The sequence below is a fragment of the Eleutherodactylus coqui genome, chromosome 4, assembly GCF_035609145.1.
Source record: "Eleutherodactylus coqui strain aEleCoq1 chromosome 4, aEleCoq1.hap1, whole genome shotgun sequence".
Taxonomy (NCBI): domain Eukaryota; kingdom Metazoa; phylum Chordata; class Amphibia; order Anura; family Eleutherodactylidae; genus Eleutherodactylus; species Eleutherodactylus coqui.
The window spans coordinates 136,787,651-136,807,061 of NC_089840.1; the positions used below are offsets into that span (position 1 = coordinate 136,787,651).

The window sequence follows — 19,411 nt, forward strand, 5'->3', positions numbered from 1 at the left end:
AGGATTCGGCCACTTTAAATTCCGCCCCAAAATCGTCTCATTAGCAGCGTGTATTTCGGGTCTGAATGCTCTGCAGGAGGGAATAACACACAGCGCTGCTCCGGAATATTCCGCCCCGTGTAAACAGTCCCTAAGAGAAGCTTCTCCTCATGAGGAATGCCTCACAGGGTCCGTCTGTAGTCCCGGCACATTACCCCGGCCATGCCCGCTCTTCTGACCCTGGCACATTCCCCCGGCCATGCCCTCTCCTCTGACCCTGGCACATTCCCCCAGCCATGCCCTCTCCTCTGACCCCGTCACATTTCCCAAGCCATGCCCTATGCCCTCTCCTTTGACCCTGGCACATTCCCCCGGCCATGCCCTCTCCTCTGACCCCGGCACATTCCTGCGGCCATCCCCTCTTCTCTGACCCTGGCACATTCCCCCGGCCATGCCCTCTCCTCTGACCCCGGCACATTACTCCAGCCATGCCCTCTCCTCTGACCCCGGCACATTCCTCCGGCCATGCCCTCTCCTCTGACCCTGGCACATTCACTCGGCCATGCCTTCTCCTCTGACCCCGGCACATTCCCACCGCAGCCCGGCATGAGAGCAGGGCGGAGCCAGCGTGACACACCGAGGCTTGTGAGGAGGAGGCGGCTGGCTGACATTACAGCTGCTGTGAGGTGCTGGGCAGAGGTGGCCGGGAGGACATCCCCAGCGGCGGCCACAGTAGTCCTGTCACCGAGCGGGGCCACAGCGGAGGTAAGCGGGCGGCGGCGCTGCTGGACTCCCACTTCTGGAAGTTTGGCTGCTTGCAATCACTAGAATGAGTTGCTGTTGCATTTGGTTACAGGCCACATGGGTATATAGCTGGGGGTACAAGACGTGTATACAGCACTGTACTCCAGGGTGAGATGGATGCTGGTATGATGACCGCACACCATAACAGCTGACAGTGTGTATATGTGCACTGCATGGAGGATATGGTATACACAGTGTATACATGTACACTGCATGGAGGATATGGTATATACAGTGTGTATATGTGCACTAAATGGAGGATATGGTGTATATACAGTGTGTACATGTATGCTGCATGGAGGATATGGTATACACAGTGTATACATGTACACTGCATGGAGGATATGGTATATACAGTGTGTATATGTGCACTAAATGGAGGATATGGTGTATATACAGTGTGTACATGTATGCTGCATGGAGGATATGGTATACACAGTGTATACATGTACACTGCATGGAGGATATGGTATATACAGTGTGTATATGTGCACTGTATGGAGGATATGGTATATACAGTGTATACATGTACACTGCATGGGGGATATGGTATATACAGTGTGTATATGTGCACTGCATGGAGGATATGATATACACAGTGTATACATGTACACTGCATGGAGGATATGGTATATACAGTGTGTATATGTGCACTGTATGAAGGATATGGTATATACAGTGTATGCATGTATGCTGCATGGAGGATATGGTATATACAGTGTGTACATGGGATATATTATATACAGTGTATACATGTATGCTGCATAGAGGATATGGTATATACAGTGTGTATATGTGCACTAAATGGAGGATATGGTGTATTTACAGTGTATACATGTATGCTGCATGGCGAATATGGTATACACAGTGTATACATGTGCTCTGCATGGAGGATATGGTATATACAGGGTATACATGTATAGTGCATGGAGGATATGGTATATACAGTGTGTACATGTGCACTAAATGGAGGATATGGTGTATATACAGTGTATACATGTATGCTGCATGGAGAATATGGTATACACAGTGTATACATGTACTCTGCATGGAGGATATGGTATATACAGGGTATACATGTATAGTGCATGGAGGATATGGCATATACAGTGTGTATATGTGCACTGCATGGAGGATATGGTATACACAGTGTATAAATGTATGCTGCATGGAGGATATGGTATATAAAGTATGTATATGTGCACTGCAAGGAGGATATGGTATATACAGTGTATACATGTACACTGCATGGAGAATATGGTAAATACAGTGTATACATGTACTATGCATGGAGCATGTGGTATATACAGTGTATACATGTACGCTGCATGGAGGATATGGTATATACATGTATGCTGCATAATTAATTTGGTATATACAGTGTGTTCATGTATGCTCCATGAAGGATATAGTATATCTAGTGTGTATATGTGCACTGCATGGAGGGTATGGTACATACAGTGTGTACATGTATGCTGCATGAAGGATATGGTATATACAGTGCGTATATGTGCATTGCATGGAGTCTATGGTATATACAGTGTGTATATGTGCACTAAATGGAGGATATGGTGTATTTACAGTGTATACATGTATGCTGCATGGAGAATATGGTATACACAGTGTATACATGTACTCTGCATGGAGGATATGGTATATACAGGGTATACATGTATAGTGCATGGAGGATATGGTATATACAGTGTGTACATGGGATATATTATATACAGTGTATACATGTATGCTGCATGGAGGATATGGTATATACAGTGTATATATGTGCACTAAATGGAGGATATGGTGTATATACAGTGTATACATGTATGCTGCATGGAGAATATGGTATACACAGTGTATACATGTACTCTGCATGGAGGATATGGTATATACAGGGTATACATGTATAGTGCATGGAGGATATGGCATATACAGTGTGTATATGTGCACTGCATGGAGGATATGGTATACACATTGTATACATACATGTATGCTGCATGGAGGATATGGTATATAAAGTATGTATATGTGCACTGCAAGGAGGATATGGTATATACAGTGTATACATGTATGCTGCATGGAGAATATGGTATACACAGTGTATACATGTACACTGCATGGAAAATATGGTAAATACAGTGTATACATGTACTATGCATGGAGCATGTGGTATATACAGTGTATACATGTACGCTGCATGGAGGATATGGTATATACATGTATGCTGCATAATGAATTTGGTATATACAGTATGTTCATGTATGCTCCATGAAGGATATAGTATATCTAGTGTGTATATGTGCACTGCATGGAGGATATGGTACATACAATGTGTATATGTGCATTGCATGGAGTCTATGGTATATACAGTGTGTACATGTATTGTGCATGGAGGATATGGTATATACAGTATATACATATATGCTGCATGGAGGATATGGCATACACAGTGTATACATGTATGCTACATGGAGAATATCACATATACAGTGTATACATGTATGTTGCATGGAGGATATGGTATATACAGTTTATTCATGTATGCTACTTGGAGAATATCATATATACAGTGTATACATGTACACTGCATGGAGGATATGGTATATACACAGTGTATATGTGTGCTGCATGGAGGATATGGTATATACAGTGTGTTATGTTCAGTGTATACATGTACGCTGCATGAAGGATATGTTATATACAGTGTGTGCATGGGATATATCATATACGGTGTATACATATATGCTGCATGGAGGATATGTTATATACAGTGTGTATATGTGCACTGCATAGAGGATATGTTATATACAGCATGTATTTGTGAACTGCATGGAGGATATGGTATATACAGTGTGTAAATGTACACTGCATGGAGAATATGCTATATACAGTGTATACATATACACTGCAAGGACAAAATGGTATATACAGCGTGTTCATGTATGCTGCATGGAGAATATGGTATATACAATGTATACATGTACACTGCATGGAGGATATGGTATATACTGTGTATACATGTATGCTGCATGGAGGATATGGTATATACAGTGTTATACACAGTATATACATGTACGCTGCATGAAGGATATGTTATATATAGTGTGTGCATAGGATATATTATATGCAGTGTATACATGTATGCTGCATGGAGAATATGTTATATACAGTGTGTACATGTGCGCTGCATGGAGGATATGTTATATACAGTGTATACATGTACAGTGTATGGAGTATATGTTTCATTCAGTGTATACATGTACATTGCTCTGAGGATATGGTATAAACAGAGTGTACATATATGCTGCATGGAGGATATGGTATATACTGTGTGTATATGTTCACTGCATGAAGGATATGGTATATACAGTGTGTACATGTATGCTGCATGGAGAATATGGCATATACAGCGTATACATATATCCTGCAAGGAGATTATGGTATAAACTGTGTGTACATGTATGCGGCATAAAGTACATACCGGTAGTAGTTACAGTGTGTACATGTAAGCTGCATGGAGTATGTGGTATATGTAATGTTATAAACAGTGTGTACATGTATAGTGCATGGAGGATATCGTGTATACAGAGTATACATGTACGTTGCATGGAGGATATGGTATATACATGTATGTTACATGGAGCATATGGTATATACAGTGTGTACATGTGTGCTGCATGGAGGACATGGTATATACAGTGTGCACATGTATGCTGCATGGAGAATATGTGTGCATGAGATATATCATATATGGTGTATACATGTGTGTGGCATGGAGGATATGTTATATACAGTGTGTGCATGGGATATATTATATACAGTGTATACATAGAGTATATGTTATATACAGTGTGTACATGTACTTTGCATGGAGAATATGTTATATACAGTGTGTGCATGGGATATATTATATACAGTGTATACATGTACGCTGCATGAAGTATATAGTATATATAGTGTGTACTTGTATGCTGCATGGAGTATATGGTATATACAGTGTTATATACTCTGTGTACATATATGCTGCATAAAGTACATGGCAGTTACAGTGCGTACGTGTAAGCTGCATGGAGTATGTGGGATATATAATGTTATGAACAGTGTGTACATGTATGCTGCATGGAGGATATAGTATATACAGTGATATATGCAGTGTGTACTTCTACGCTGCATGAAGTACATGCTAATAAACAGTGTGTAGATATGCACTGCATGAAGTATATGGTATATGCAGTGTGTACATGCATGCTGTATGGAGGATATGCTACATACAGTGTATGCATTTATGTTGCATGGAGTATATGCTATATACAGTGTGTACATGTATGCTGCATGGATTATATGGTATATAAAGTGTATACATGTATGCTGCATGGAGGATATGGTATATAAAGTGTGTTATATTCAGTGTGTACATGTACACTGCATGGAGCATATGGCATATACACAGTGTATACATGTATGCTGCATGGAGGATGTGGTATATACAGTGTGTATATGTGTGCTGCATGGAGGATATGGTATATACAGTGTGTTACATTCAGTGTATACATGTATACTGCATGGGGGGTATGCTACATACAGTCTATGCATTTATGCTGCATGGAGGATATGATTTATACAGTGTGTACATGTATGCTGCATGGAGAATATGGTATATACAGTGTATACATGTACGCTGCATTGAGGATATGGTATATATTGTGTATACATGTATGCTGCATGGATAATATGGTATATACAGTGTGTACACGTACACTGCATGGAGAATATGGTATATAAAGTGTATATATACGCTGCAAGGAGAATATGGTATATGCAGTGTGTTCATGTATGCTGCATGGAGAATATGGTATATACAATGTGTACAATGAGCCTTGTGTGGTGCAGAGTGTAAGCTCTCGCTTACGACCTGAAGGTTGCAAGTTCACTCCCCGTGTGATTCAGGTAGCTGGCTCAAGGTTGACTCAGCCTTCCATCCTTCCAAGGTTGGTAAAATGAGAACCCAGCTTGGTGGGGGGTAATTAGTAATAATTACCTGAAAGTGATGCGGAATAACTTGGCGCTATACAAATACCATGATTTATTTTTACAATGCATGCAAGATATGGCATATACAGTGGATACATGTATGCTACATTGAGGATATGGTATATACAGTGTTATATTCAGTGTATACATGTACGTTGCATGAAGAATATGTAATATACAGTGTGTGCATGGGATATATTTTATACAGTGTATACATGTATGCTGCATGGAGTATATGTTTTATTCAGTGTATACATGTACGGTGCTTGGAGGATATGGTATAAACAATGCTGCATGGAGAATATGGTATATACAGTGTATATATATATCCTGCAAGTAGATGTAATGTTATAAACAGTGTGTACATGTATGCTGCATGGAGGATATGGTATATACAGTGTTATATACAAAGTATATATGTTCGCTGCATGGAGAATGTTATATACAGTGTGTGCATGGGATATATTATATACAGTGTATACGTGTATACTGAATGGAGTATATGTTATATACAGTGTATACATGTACACGGCATCGAATATATGGTAAATACAGTGTTATGCAGTGTGTACTTCTATGCTGCATGAAGTACATGCTAATAAACAGTGTGTACATATACACTGCATGAAGTATATGGTATATGCAGCGTGTACGTGTATGCTGCATGAAGTATATGGTATATACAGTGTGTACATGTATGCTGCATGGAGTATATGGTATATACAGTGTTATATACTCTGTGTACATGTATGTTGCATGAAGTACATTGTAGTTACAGTGTGTACGTGTAAGCTGCATGGAGTATGTGATATATAGTGTTATAAAAAGTGTGTACATGTATGCTGCATGGAGGATATGGTATACATAGGGATATATGCAGTGTGTACGTCTACGCTGCATGAAGTACATGCTAATAAACAGTGTGTACATGCATGCTGTATGGAGGATATGGTATATACAGTGTGTACATGTATGCTGCATGGAGTATATGGTATATACTGTGTATACATGTATGCTGCATGGAGTATATGGTATATACAGCGTGTACATGTATGCTGCATGGAGTATATGGTATATACAGTGTGCACATGTATCCTGCATGGAGTATATAGTATATACAGTGTGTACATGTATGCTCTATGGAGTATATGGTATATACTGTGTATACATGTATGCTGCATGGAGTATATGGTATATACAGTGTGTACATGTATGCTGCATGGAGTTTATGGTATATACTGTGTATACATGTATGCTGCATGGAGTATATGGTATATACAGTGTGTACATGTATGCTGCATGGAGTATATAGTATATACAGTGTGTACATGTATGCTCTATGGAGTATATGGTATATACTGTGTATACATGTATGCTGCATGGAGTATATGGTATATACAGTGTGTACATGTATGCTGCATGGAGTTTATGGTATATACTGTGTATACATGTATGCTGCATGGAGTATATGGTATATACAGTGTGTACATGTATGCTGCATGGAGTATATAGTATATACAGTGTGTACATGTATGCTCTATGGAGTATATGGTATATACTGTGTATACATGTATGCTGCATGGAGTATATGGTATATACAGTGTGTACATGTATGCTGCATGGAGTATATGGTATATACAGTGTGTACATGTATGCTGCGTGGAGTATATAGTATATACAGTGTGTACATGTATGCTGTATGGAGTTTATCTTTTACCTAGTGTATGTACATTAGCCTGTCGTGTCAGAGACCTTTTTTGTCTGGATGGAAGGCACATTTCAGGTTTTATGTAATGAAGTATGCGAATTTAAAAAATCAAGACGAAAAAATTCTCCGAAAACCGGAACACCTCCCTATTTACACTTGTAAAACCGAAAAATTATATTTGTATCAATAATTTTCACATTTTATATTATTTATGTTGTTTATTATTTATTTTATGCCCAAAATAAAAGAAAACACATTTATTTATTAATTAAAACCAAAATCCATGAAGCCTCATAACCGTATTATCTGTTATTATTAACATTACACTCTTTACAGCAGTCATATACTCATTAGCCCACTCAGTTTACTCATATACTATTTAGGAGAAGGATAGTTAAAGTCTTTTTTTGTATCGAAACTTGGCGGTGAATTATTCCGTTTTTCCGGTCATTATAGGGAGGTGTTCCCGTTTTCGGAGAATTTTTTCGTCTTGATTTTTGGAATCAGCATACTTGATCACATAAAACCTGAAATATTCCTTCTATTCAGACAAAAAAGGTCTCCGGCACTACAGGCTAATGTACATGTGCACTGCATGAAGTGCATGGCATATACAGTGTTATATACAGTGTGTACATGTATGCTGCATTGAGTATATGGTTGATACAGTGTTATATACTGTGTTTAATGTACGCTGCATGGAATATATGGTTGATACAGTGTTATATACTGTGTTTACATGTACGCTGCATGGAATATATGGTTGATACAGTGTTATATACAGTGTGTACGTATAAATTAGAAAGTCCTATTGACATTTGCGTTAAAAAAAATGCAAGTGGGTAGGAGCCCTTAGAGAGATATTTAGTTTGAGTGTGTTAGTATTAGCTAGCTTGTCTGGAAAAGATGTGACATAACGAAGTGGAGAATAAGGCCCATTGTCCACTTGCGTGCATGGATACCACTGCTGAATCGCGCAGTGGTATCCGTGCGTGTCCGCGGTCATGGAGAGGAAAAAACTATTTCTTACCTCTCTGGGTCCAGCGCGGGTCTCCTCTGTGCTGGCCGGATCTTCTTTCTTCAGCACGGCGGTTACTTCTAGGAGCGCCAGCCGACGCTCCCGACACATGCGCAGTGCTATCTTTTTTATTTTAAATCTCCTGCTCTCCCGCGTATCAGCGGCACAGCACAAAAACAGCTGCGGCTGTGCTGCGGATACGGACGGCTTCCATCGGCTTCAATGGAAGCCGCTGGAGCCCTTTCCGCGGGAGACCTGTAGGAAAATGGAGCATGCTGCGATTTCTTCCTGTGCCTGCGACTCGCATGCCGGGAAGAAATCACATCTGCATGCTTTTAGCTGCCCTATGGATTCTAATGCATCCCTATGGGCAGCAAGATGCATGGATCTCTTATGAATAAAATCCGCACGTGGACATTTCTGCCCGTGGAAGCTGCCATAGGATTGCATTACAAAACGCAATCCTAGGCAGACGGCCGCGATTTGTCTGTGTGAAATCTCACGCGGAAAACAAAGCATGTTCTATTTCTGTGTGGGTTTTGCAGAGGCCGCACAGAAATGTCACTCCCTGGCCGCCGGCCCCGTGCATGCACCTCCTGGCTAGGAGCCGGCACATCAGAGAGCTGGAGCCACGGGAGAAGGTGAGACCTGCACTGGTCCCTGCAGGAGCGCGAGTCTGGTCACAGCGGGACCTGACCCGCCCGTCTGCAGGCGGCCTTAGGCTGGCTCACACGGGCTACAAAATCATCGCTACAAAACACATGTATGTGAAGCCCATGGTGTCCGATGGGTTCCTTCACATGAGATGTTTTGTAGCCTGAAAGAACCCATTGGACACCAGACGTGGTCGCCAACTAGTCCTTCCGGGCAGAGAGATAGCACAAAGCTGCTGTCAGATGAGACACTCGGTGCTTCTGCTTGATCCTCTAACAGGCCTCACTCACAACAGCGTATTAAACACTGCACAAAATATGCAGTTTGTATAGATATGGGTATTTTATGCACCTCATAGACTTTAATAGGTGGCTTACGTGCGTAAAACACCCAAAATTGGTCATGTTTTATGAGGCGTGTAAAGTATTTATTTTTCTAGACCCCCATAGAATTCTATGCTTCTTGTGTGAGTGAGGCCTTATCAGAAATCAATGCAAGAGCAGGAAGCTTCATACAGCAGCCTAAAAAAGGCCGACAGGGGGCGCTGTGTAGGATGAGTATCAAACAATTATATTTTCTAAGGTAGATTAAGGAGAGCGGCACTGTTGTGACTTCAGAGGAGAGGGTCAGGCACCTCTGTCGACCAGTGGATGATTGGGGGCCGTGGTGTGACTACTGCTAGAGAGGGATACAGCTATGACTAATTGATGAATATATAGACCCTGCTGGGATTGGGGGTATTGACGGGACTGCTAGGGGTAGAAAGTACTGCTGGGACCTCTTGGGAAAAGAGGCAGCATTGCTGTATCTTCTGGATGGTAGTGAAAAGTATGGTGTGACTTCTTGGAAGCCCGGCTCTGCTGAAGCTACTGGGAGAAGCAGGACACTTCTGTAATTGCTAATGGGGGGCTCATAATTTGCTAATGTGTTTAATGCCAGCTTCATAAATCTTTGGTGCCCTTTTAACTTTTATTTGTATTGATTGATTGATTTACATTTTTGAAATTTAGTCCAACAGGGTCATAAAGGTTTCCTTTTGCAAGAAAATGGTGCATACCCCACACACTGCGACTGAGCCCAATACAAAGTCTTCTAAATGTCTTTTCTTACTCTTTAAAGGGAATGTGCCACCAGAAAATAACCTATTGTTTAAATCAAATTTTTATATGTTAAATATATTTTTGAAGAATTTTTAGTGATTTGTTTTCCCCTTTATTTTCGATGCCATAATCTACATTTAAAAAAAATTCTAAGACCCTAAAGTTTTCACTATGAACACCAAGCAAGTGATAGACTGACAACTTCTGTTCCATAGTGAAAACTTTTTAAAAGCCATCTCATTATCATTATAGGCAGAATTGTGATGAAAGGTGACAGCAATATATAAACACCACAGCATCCACCTTTTTCAATAAGTGATGGTCACAGCTCACCTCCTCCCCCTCACTGCACAATGACCTCTGTCACAGAGCATGTCTATAACACCCTCCCAAGAAAATCAGTGGGTCCCCTCTTGTCCATTGTATGTATAGTTCTTCTCACATCCCAATAATGCGCCCCTCTCAGACTCTGGTAACGGGGTGACATCTCTTCTCTGCGTCGTACAGGCGTCTAGGGGTCAATAAGCTCTACACAAGCGGAAGGAGAGGTCACTACACACAAGGAGCCTCTGAGAGCCTTTTATAGGCCATGGGGGAAACCACTTTTAGGGTCTCAGGTGACAAGACCGTTCATCTAATCACACCACAACTCATTTATATATCTGCCTGAGATGGAACTGCAGGACGAGTTTTACTGCAAAATGACAACTTCTTCTGGGGGCGGATTGTGTTTTTGACAAAGTATCTATTTAAGGTGTATAAACAATAGTTATGCACTGCGGGTCCCTGGTAGTTAGGAAATCTACCCGCCATTAGGCAAAGGAGTAGTAGATTTCTTCAAGGAGACCGAAGATTTACTACAAAAAGTCTATGTTTGCTGGAGAGGAAACTAAACAACGTCTGCTTCTTAGAATATCCGGTCCAGGAGTGTGAGGGGCACGTAATAACTTTGCAGGATTTGTCATCCATTAAGAGGCTGAAATGACATCCCTGAATTAATTGGGATTCTCAGTAATTAACCTCCTCAGTCTGAGGTGATACATCTTACTAGCGCAGGATTAGAATGACTCCTTTCTGTACTTTGGAAAACCACAAATTGCAAGGAATAAAAACAAAAAACCAAATCCAGTGATTGATTCCATTCATTTCAACGAGGTGCGAGCTGGTGCCGAATTCTGTCACACTGGAAATCTATCAGTCCCCCTAGTAACATGGGGGCTTTGCTGATTTACTTGTATGGTTTTGTAAGACTCACTGAACTCATAAGTCCGCTCTCACGCAGACGTCTGTAAAGCACAGCGTTTTTAAACACGGTGTTTTACTTTTTCAAGCGCGTTCAACAGCGTTTTTAAATGCACCCCGTCATTGCAATGGGTGATGAGGAGTGTTAAAAATCACTGAAGCGCACCAGAATAAAGCAGGCCTCTTTCAAAAATCGTAGTGTTAGAAAGTCGCGCTCAAACACATGTCTGAGAAGCCCCATTGAAATCAATGGAGGTTTTTACAGCGGTTTAGCTCAGCGTTTCAAACACCGCACTGAACGCTGTAAAAACCGCCTGTGTGAGAGCGGCCTGAGTCAGATCAGTTCAGTGCAAACAGCGTACTGCAAAAATGCCCTGCGATTCTCAAGTTGGGCCGCATACAAGAAGGGTTTACATGTCGCAGTCATATCAAGGTGTACTGTAGGGTGCTTTCACATGGGGCAGAAAACCTCCACTATGTCTGCTCATACCATTAAGATGCTTTCACACATGGCGGAATACTCCACCACGGAAAATATGCACTAAAATCTGTATTTCTAACATGGATTTTGACAGAGATTTGCAAACAACAGAATCCGCAAGAGTTCCGCTGTAGATTTGCTTCAAAATTCCACATATTGGACCTACGAATTTTAGTGTCCATGTATCTGCAGTGAAATATGCTGCTGTGTCTGAACGCGCCTATAGGCCTCATTAATACGGCTGGAATTTCTTTAAAGGAGATGTCTCGAGGAAGCAGTTAATTTTTTTTTTTGCCCAGTCCCCCCCATTAAGCACACATTACTAAGCCCCCCTGTAAATGACATTTCTAGCTGGTTCGTACTTACCGTTCCAGCGTTTCAGCAAGTTATAAAAGTTTCCTCAAGATGGCCGCCGGCTCTTTCCCCGTCGCTCGCTGCAGCCCGACGTGCGCGCTCCCGAGACGCCGCCAGCTGTGTCTCCATGGCAACCGGACGCATCGCAGCCGCCGACCAGACGCCCCGCAGCCGCCGACCAGACAGCAGGTAACCGGCGCTAGCCCCCGGCTCCCCAGCGCTAGCTCCCCCGGCGCAGCGACAGCCCCCCCCATCGCAGCGACAGCCCCCCCGGCCTAGCGCTAGCTCCCCCGGCGCAGCGACAGCCCCCCCGGCCTAGCGACAGCCCCCCCCGGCCTAGCGCTAGCTCCCCCGGCGCAGCGACAGCCCCCCCGGCCTAGCGCTAGCCCCCCCGGCGCAGCGGCAGCCCCCCCCGACCCATCACTTACCTGGGAGGCTTCTCGGGGCTGCTGGGCTGGGCTGGTCTTCTCCGCTGGGCAGCTCCAGTTTCTGCACCTTCCTCTAACAGAGGATGGTGCAGAATGGCCGCTTCAGCGCGCTCCCGAGCAGTGACAGCTCGTCTGCGCATGCGCAGAAGAGCTGTAGCGGGGAGCACACTGAAGCGACTCGTGCTGAATGGAGAAGACCGGACTGCGCAAGCGCGTCTAAAAAAGCAAGCTGCCGGCGAATTTAGACGGAACCATGGAGACGAGGACGCTAGCAACGGAGCAGGTAAGTGGAATAACTTCTGTATGGCTCATATTTAATGCACAATGTACATTACAAAGTGCATTAATATGGCCATACGGAAGTGTATAACCCCACTTGGTTTCGCGAGACCACCCCTTTAAATTAAGGCCTCATTCACACGAGCGTTGCAATTCTACTAGGAATAGGTTGCAAACTGCATGTTAAGGTGTCTGGAAATGAATGAAGGAATGAAGCATTCAACCTGAAACTTAATGCAACTTTTTAACTAAAAATAATACATACATAAAAACAGCAGCGATACAATCGCTTGGAGTGGAACTGTCAATTTTCATATTGCAAAAAGCAAACTAGACCTAACTTAATACAGCAAATTTGAATGCAGAGATAACCAAAGCCCCGCAGCCCTTTTTCATTTCCATTTTTCAAAAAGTCATAACTTTTTATAGTTTTCCAGAGATATAGCTACACGATGGTTCGTGTTTTGCAGGACGTGTTGTATTTTTCAATGGTACCATGTAACATGCCTTATAATGCAATGGAAAACTGTAAAAAATTTCTAAGTGGAATGAAATGGAAAAAAACACAAGTTTTTCATTTTTGGAAGTTTGTTTTTACAACATTCATAATGTGGTAAAGATGACATGTTATCTTTATTGTGCGGGTAAGTAACACGACAGTGATGGCACATTTATATAGCTTCTTATGGTGTACTATTTACAAAATTAGTGATATTGTGGTCCCTTAACATTGCTCGTACGTGTGATGTCCTTAGACCCCAGAAAATATATACTCTGTCAAAAACAATCCGGCACCTAGATGTTGTTAATTTGTTGTAAAACTCGGCATGCAGTTACATCTCAGGCAGATAGGCAAATGCTTCGAGTTGTGGCATAATTAGATGAACAATCTGGGGACTGGGAGCCCTAAAAGTGGTTCCAATCAAGGGGACCGCAGCCTGCAATTACAAGCACTGGCCACTACACAAGAGTCAGAGCAGAGGCTTCGACCCCGGTGTATCCCGACACTGACAGCTGGCACTGCCTGGAAAACCCCTTTAATGACTCTCGTAAGCCACCAAGAGACTGGCAGTGTCTGTGTGTGGCAGTCAGTGCAACCCCTTCCCTACTGCAGCGCAGTAATAAATTAACTCTTAATCAGCTGGAGGAAAGCTATTTTCAGCCACAGTGTTGCGCCTTTACAATCTTGTTTCCTGTCCTAAGAGCTAGATCTGGAGGAACAGAAGACTGCACACATCGAGTGACAGAAATAACCTTCGGGGTGCAACAAGCATCAAACAGAGGATGTAAAAATAGTGTTTCATTGAGAGCATGACAGCGAGTGCGAGCGACGACCACACAAACACGAGATCCCGCAGCGTGCCATTATTAGCATAACACCGAAAAATAATGCCGCTCTTCTTTCCTTTTGTCACAGGCTATAATGAACTGTGATTATTTGTTTCCTGCAAAGAAATGGTTAAATAATGAATGAAGGTACTATCCTTTAACCCTTTTCTTGACTCAAAGTTTTCGGTATCCTTGTCTGTCTACCTTCTTTTTCCCTTCTCTTCCGCCTGCTTCATTACTAATTAACAAGCGCAGCTGTATAACTTAGTGGGAATCAAAGCAGCTGCCTCCACCATAGGGTCATCATCACAGGGATACATAATGTGTTCTGTACCCCAGCGCTCAGAGGGGGGCTAGAGCAGATAGGGATGGGCTGCCTCCACCATAGGGTCATCATCACAGGGATACATGATGTGTCCTGTACTCAGAGTGCTCAGAGGGGGCTACAGCAGATAGGGATGTGCTACCTCCACCATAGGGTCATCATCACAGAGATACATGATGTGTCCTGCACCCCAGCGCTCAGAGGGGGGCTACAGCAGATAGGGATGGGCTGCCTCCACCATAGGGTCATCATCACAGGGATACATAATGTGTCCTGTATCCCCAGCTCTCAGAGGGGGGCTACAGCAGATAGGGATGGGCTGCCTCCACCATAGGGTCATCATCACAGAGATACATGATGTGTTCTGTACCCCAGCGCTCAGAGGGGGGCTACAGCAGATAGGGATGGGCTGCCTCCACCATAGGGTCATCATCACAGGGATACATAATGTGTCCTGTATCCCCAGCTCTCAGAGGGAGGCTACAGCAGATAGGGATGTGCTACCTCCACCATAGGGTCATCATCACAGGGATACATAAAGTGTCCTGTAGCCTGAGCGCTCAGAGGGGGGCTACAGCAGATAGGGATGGGCTGCCTCCACCATAGGGTCATCATCACAGAGATACATGATGTGTTCTATACCCCAGCGCTCAGAGGGGGGCTACAGCAGATAGGGATGGGCTGCCTCCACCATAGGGTCATCATCACAGGGATACATAATGTGTCCTGTATCCCCAGCTCTCAGAGGGAGGCTACAGCAGATAGGGATGTGCTACCTCCACCATAGGGTCATCATCACAGGGATACATAAAGTGTCCTGTAGCCTGAGCGCTCAGAGGGGGGCTACAGCAGATAGGGATGGGCTGCCTCTACCATAGGGTCATCATCATAGAGATACATGATGTGTCCTGTACCCCAGCGCTCAGAGGGGGGGCTACAGCAGATAGGGATGGGCTGCCTCCACCATAGGGTCATCATCACAGGGATACATGATGTGTCCTGTACTCAGAGTGCTCAGAGGGGGGCTACAGCAGATAGGGATGTGCTACCTCCCCCATAGGGTCATCATCACAGAGATACATGATGTCTCCTGTACCCCAGCGCTCAGAGGGGGCTACAGCAGATAGGGATGGGCTGCCTCCACCATAGGGTCATCATCACAGGGATACATGATGTGTCCTGTATCCCCAGCTCTCAGAGGGGGGCTACAGCAGATAGGGATGGGCTGCCTCCACCATAGGGTCATCATCACAGAGATACATGGTGTGTTCTGTACCCCAGTGCTCAGAGGGGGGCTACAGCAGATAGGGATAGGCTGCCTCCACCATAGGGTCATCATGACAGGGATACATAATGTGTCCTGTATCCCCAGCGCTCAGAAGGGGGCTACAGCAGATAGGGATGTGCTACCTCCACCATAGGGTCATCATCACAGAGATACATAATGTGTCCTGTACCCCGAGCATTTAGAGGGGGGCTACAGCAGATAGGGATGTGCTACCTCCACCATAGGGTCATCATCACAGGGATACATAAAGTGTCCTGTAGCCCGAGCGCTCAGAGGGGGGCTACAGCAGATAGGGATGGGCTGCCTCCACCATAGGGTCATCATCATAGAGATACATGATGTGTCCTGTACCCCAGCACTCAGAGGGGGGCTACAGCAGATAGGGATGGGCTGCCTCCACCATAGGGTCATCATCACAGGGATACATGATGTGTCCTGTACCCCGAGCATTTAGAGGGGGGCTACAGCAGATAGGGATGGGCTGCCTCCACTATAGGGTCATCATCACAGGGATACATAATGTGTCCTGTATCCCCAGCGCTCAGAGGGGGGCTACAGCAGATGGGGATGGGCTGCCTCCACCATAGGCTCATCATCACAGGGATACATGATGTGTCCTGTACTCAGAGTGCTCAGAGGGGGGCTACAGCAGATAGGGATGTGCTACCTCCACCATAGGGTCATCATCACAGAGATACATGATGTGTCCTGTACCCCAGTGCTCAGAGGGGGGCTACAGCAGATAGGGATGGCCTGCCTCCACCATAGGGCCATCATCACAGGGATACATAATGTGTCCTGTATCCCCAGCGCTCAGAGGGGGGCTACAGCAAATAGGAATGGGCTGCCTCCACCATAGGGTCATCATCACAGAGATACATGGTGTGTTCTGTACCCCAGCGCTCAGAGGGGGGCTACAGCAGATAGGGATGGGCTGCCTCCACCATAGGGTCATCATCACAGAGATACATAATGTGTCCTGTATCCCCAGCGCTCAGAGGGGGGCTACAGCAGATAGGGATGTGCTACCTCCACCATAGGGTCATCATTACAGAGATACATGATGTGTCCTGTACCCCAGCGCTCAGAGGGGGGCTACAGCAGATAGGGATGGGCTGCCTCCACCATAGGGTCATCATCACAGGGATACATAATGTGTCCTGTACCCCCAGCGCTCAGAGGGGGGCTACAGCAGATAGGGATGGGCTGCCTCCACCATAGGGTCATCGTCACAGGGATACATGATGTATCCTGTACCCCGAGCATTTAGAGGGGGGCTACAGCAGATAGGGATGGGCTGCCTCCACCATAGGGTCATCATCACAGGGATACATGATGTGTCCTGTACCCCGAGCGCTCAGAAGGGGGCTACAGCAGATAGGGATGGGCTGCCTCCACCATAGGGTCATCATCACAGGGATACATGATGTGTCCTGTACCCCGAGCGCTCAGAAGGGGGCTACAGCAGATAGGGATGGGTGCAGGAAACTGAAAACTTTCAAAGACAAGGCCTAACAAAACTTAATTTAGAACCAGATATATTAAATGGACAGATTTGTATGTCTTACAATACAAAAAAAAGTAGTAATGCATTTTTTTTAAAGGAACTTTTATTTAGCCAGAATAAACAACAAATAAGCAGGGGCAGCCAGCACCGCAGGTGTCTATTCTGGTGGTACATCACAATGCATGAATACACAAACAGGGGAGCCATCAGAACCTATGTATGTGTGTACATAACACATAATATTGGCTACACTATTTTATTTTACTCTGTCAAATGTTTCTAGTGAAAAGAAAACACAAACAAGGACTCCAAGTCCAAAGGCCAAGTGCAAGCGGAAAAAAAGGGAACAACAACACCACCAGATGGGGATTTTTCCACAGGGGAGTAAGTGGATGAAGGAATTTTAGACACACAAAAAACATCTGAACGTTCCCATATGTAACCATTGTTTCTAATAGTTCCAAGTTTTTAGCGCGCGTATGTCCCCGTGTGAAAGAGGCCCAAGAAGTGTCTAACTTCATGCGAGATGCCCCAAACCTTTCACACAATCTTTGTCTGCATTGCCTGTCTATTAGGGCTCTTGAAAACAAAATTATTCCACAACTCGCACCAAAAGCCGCGGCTTAATCCGTTGCTGTGAATTGCTCTACAAAACCTGCAGGTCCACCTGTGGATTTCGATTTGGAATTGATAGCAGAAATAAGCCACTTTTAATTCTACATCAGATTCTGCACATCTTGTGGAGTGTATTTTGGGCTAATTCCACCTGCGTTCACACTTTGCATTTTTGTTGCGATTTTCAACTGCAATTAAAAAACGTATTAAGAAAGGCAGGTATTTCTTAAATCGCATGCATTTTTTAAAAATAAAATTTGTGGATTGTTAAAAACTGCATACACTTTTTAGAAAACGCATGCCTTTTTTTCCAGAATACATGTAGTTATTTTAAAACACACTCACGATTTTTTGATGCAGTTTGTAAATGCTGTAAAACGGTAAGAAAATATGCCACATGTTAATGCAGCCTTAGGGCTTACTCACACGAGCGTATATCGGCCTGCCGTGAAATGTGTTAATGCGTTTTTGTGTCGCCGGCAGGCGAACGTAAAAACGCACAGCCCATGTGGAAGAGCCCTTAGACAACATCAGTTAATGTCGACCATTGTCTTGTCATATTCAACCTATTCTGTATATCAGAGATCTCAAATATGGTACCCATAGACATCTATGGGCCCACCAGGAACCTCGTTGCCCCTCCCATTAGCCAAAGAGGTGTATGGAGTTTTCTCTCACAGATTCTGTTACATGCATTGCTCCAAACAACAACAAGAGCTGGAGGAGCTTTTTGCCCTAAAGCAGTACTTCCAGAGGAGAATAGCTTGTGTGGTGAAGGCTCATGGGGGCACCACATTAGCGCCCCCTGTACCGCGGACCTGTAGTGCAGTTGCCGTACGGATCCATAATTAAGGCCTTGTCCCTTCTATGATTGGATTCATATACAAGGGGAAAATGCTGCTACGAGGTGTAAAGCATCAATTGTACGTAGTCATAGACATGAGATAGAAATTGTATAAGGCTACTGGCACAAAGATGGTTTTTCTTCCTAATTTCAGACCAAAAAAATCGATTTGAAAATCAGACTAAAATAGGACCCATTTATTTGAGTGGGTGTATGCCCAATGGCCTTCTTTTTTTTTTTTAATTCAGACTCATGGTCTAAGTAAAAAAAATATTGCTGCATGTCCAATTTGATGCGTGGTGTTCAGCACTTCGGACAGCACACGGATATTCGCCTGTATCTGCAGATAATTGAACAACAATTGGCTAAATTATTTTGTGCAACCAACCAATTACCACCAGATATCCGGTTAAGATTTACCTCTGACA

The 19,411-nt window shown here is 43.9% G+C and overlaps 1 protein-coding gene across 1 annotated transcript in view; it reads left to right on the plus strand.

The window, feature by feature from the left end:
- Nucleotides 1-682: 682 nt before the first annotated feature.
- Nucleotides 683-19,411, plus strand: part of CDK18 (cyclin dependent kinase 18) — a 142,178-nt gene continuing 123,449 nt past the window's right edge. The window contains exon 1 of the mRNA XM_066598673.1: nucleotides 683-744. The gene's annotated coding sequence lies outside the window, so the exon portion shown is untranslated. The remainder of the gene's footprint in view (nucleotides 745-19,411) is intronic.